This window comes from Vombatus ursinus, unplaced genomic scaffold (assembly GCF_900497805.2).
Source record: "Vombatus ursinus unplaced genomic scaffold, bare-nosed wombat genome assembly UNPS02014815.1, whole genome shotgun sequence".
Lineage (NCBI taxonomy): Eukaryota > Metazoa > Chordata > Mammalia > Diprotodontia > Vombatidae > Vombatus > Vombatus ursinus.
The window spans coordinates 33,371-36,712 of record NW_020954593.1 but is presented as its reverse complement, the minus strand read 5'-3'; positions in this window follow the sequence as shown (position 1 = coordinate 36,712).

Genomic DNA, 3,342 nt, shown 5'->3' with positions numbered 1-3,342 from the left:
AACCAACTATGTACAGACAACATATAGACAGGATAAATAGGACTTAATCAGCAGAATCAGTTCTAGGATTAAAGGGGATTGGGTAAAACTTCTTGCTGAATGGAGATGAGATTTTAGGTGAAAGCTGAAGGACGTCAGGGAAGCCAGGAGATGTGGAGGAGCAATGAAAGAGTTCCAAACATGGGGGACAGCTACTAGAAATGCTTGGAGTCAGGAGACAGATTGTTGGTGTGTTAAAATGGTGCAGAAAGACTGGAAAGGTGGGAGGTAACCAGGTCAGGAAAGGTTTAGAAAACCTAATATAAAATACTATATTTGATTCTGGAATAGGAAACCACTGGAGTTTATTGATGGGGGGGGGAGGGGGCGGCTTACAAAACCAAACCTTAGACAGAGGATCAGTTTAACAGCTAAGAAGGGGATGGACTGGATCAGGGACAGACTTCTGGCACAGAGAATCAATCAAAAGGCTTCTGCAATAGCCCAGGCATGAGGTGATAAGGATAGGGCCCAAGGTAGTAGCACTAGGTAGTAGCCCAAGAGAGAAGGGAGCACATAAGAAAGATGTTACAAAGGAAAAAACGCCAGGACTTGATTGATGATTAAAGAGTCAAGGGTTGAGGGCAACACCTAGGATGTAAACCTGCGTTTGGACCCTACACTGGGCACTGCTAGTGTGGCTTTGTGCAAGAATTTAGACTCTATGAGCACCCATTCTTCATCTGTAAAAAAATGAAATGATTCTTTCTTATATTAATAACCAATATTTAATATTGTGGAGATCCAGGCTTTTTTCCCTGTCTTCTTTCCTTGTTTGATGCCCAGCCTTTGAAGGACATTACTGATCTAGCTAAAAAACTTACCCCACCTAGATCATCTTATCTAGATTGAATTCCTTCCCATTGTGTTCCACTCAAGCCAATAAGAGTGGAGGTAGATCCTTTGTCTAGATTACCCGAGGCTAGGGGTGGTCTGGGTTTAGAGATAATGCCATTGTCCAAGACTGACGTGATGTGATTCTCCTAGTCCCACTTTGGAGTGAGCCTACCTCTCTTTGTAAAGTCCATTTCTTTTTTTCTTTTTCTTTTTTTGGCAAGGCAGTTGGGGTTAAGTGACTTGCCCAGGGTCACACAGCTGGTAAGTGTCAAGTGTCTGGTCTGAGACCACATTTGAATTCAGGTCCTCCTGACTCCAGGGCAGGTGCTGTATCCACTGCGCCACCTAGCTGCCCCTAAATCCACTTCTCATTAATTGTTAACCAGTCAGAGTTGACTGCCACCCTCAGGAACACCCACTCTACCAAGGGCATATAAGCTGTGAGCCTGCACCTACTGGCATTTGAGAGTGCCGCTGACCTATTTTATTAATTATCTGCTAGCATGATTAATGATATGATTAATAACCCTGAAACTATTGCTCTTAAACTCTGTATGTGTCATTTCCAGTTCTAATTCGATGAACCTATGCCAGAAGCCTGATGGTGCGGTGCACAGGGTGGTAGACCTGGAGTCAGGAAGACAAGAATTCAGATGTAGCCTGAGTCACTAACTGTGTGAACTTGGGCAAGTCATTTGACCTGTTTGCCTCAGTTTCCTCTTCTGTAAAGTGGGGCTAATAATACCTCACATGATTCTTATGAGGATCAAATAGGATAATATACGTAAAGTGCTTAGTAAAACTTAAAGTGTTAGATAAATGCTAGCTATTATTGTTCACACTGATTTTCCTTTGTCCTCTTCTTGCAAGAAGAAAAGATAAAGTGGTGGTATAAGCAACTTCTAATATAGTAACATAGGTGAAGTCCTTCCAGAAGTACTTATTTTTCTGGAATAATCAATTCCCTGCCAGCTAATTCTTTGCTTTTATTTTGTTGTTATATTTGAATGTTATATGTTAAATGTTATATTTGAATGTCTTATCCCTACCCCCCAAAGATACACACACACACACACATATACATGAACACACTTCCCCCTTTCCTTATCCATAGCATGGCTGGGAATTGTGAATATAGAATGTACATAAACGGTCCCTAGAGCAGCTCTCTCTGCTCCATCTCTTCTCTGAGGCAGATTTCTTTGATTTATAGAACAGAGTTGCTGCATTCCTCTTCTCTACCTCTTCCTCCTTCTTCATTTGAAAAATTGTGAACTTGGCACTCCACAAGCACAGACATTCTGATTCATAAAGAATACCATTAAAGCAGTGGAGAGAGTTTGACTTGACTGAATGAGCCTGTAGTTAGACTAAGTATTGCTGTCCTGAAGAAACAGTGGACAAATACATTTCCGTGGGGAGGAATGCTCACTCTAGGAAGGACAATGGATGCTCCTGCTCCACTTTTCAGTACTTATTCCTAGAATATCCCAGTCTTTTTTTTTTTTTCAGCCAAAGACAAGTTTATTAGAACATCCATCATATTGGGCAGACTCTTAAGGAGTCTGAACATGGGTAAGCAGTGGCTAGATTCTAAGAATCTAAGCAGTGGCTAGATTCTAAGAATCCCAGCAGGAGCTGGCTAGATTATAAGAATCTAAGCCAGAATATCCCAGTCTTAATTTAGTCACTTTGCACCAATAAGTGCACCTTTATCAGTCTCCTAACTTTGGGCCTCCCCCTCCCAACTGTACTAACTCCATTTGTCTTTCACTTTTACACCATCTCCGGTTTGTCTATTATATTTTAACCAAGCTGTAAGATGATGAATTGGTTAGCAGTACTCTACCAGATATGAGAATATAGCTTCTGTACCTGCTTGTGTGTCTACGGTCCAACTGTTGTCTTGTGACCACGAGTAATAAAATTGCTTTTGTTATGTCAGAAAAACACAAAGTACTGAGTTAGTTCATCACTTTGATGCTCCTTTCCTTGCCCCTCGTCAATTCTTAGAGGATAGCACTTACCCCTGCTGGCTTCCTAGTCTTCTGTACCTCAAGCATGGAAACCTCCAGGGCTTTTCATCTAGGCAGCTCTTTGGGGCCATCTTCTGTCCTCCACATCAAATACATGTCCTTTCCTTCTGACGGCTGTGCAGATTTAGGCTTTCATCTCTTGGGAGCTATGGCATGTTTAGACTGAGTCACTTCCGGGGAAGAACCATTCAGACACCCAGGTAGTGTGATACCAAAGATCAATCCTGCAATGGCTCGCACAGACTTTATCTTGCCTGGGATGTGGGCCAGGGATAGAAACAGTTGAGTTGAGTTGAATCTTTAAGTATTTCAGCTTCTCATTGTGATTTCAGGTGGCTTTTATCTTGGGGGTTGGTTCTATTATCGTGAAAATTTAACTCTAATTACTGTAGATCTAACACTTATTTTCTTTCTTTTTTCAATTCTAGTT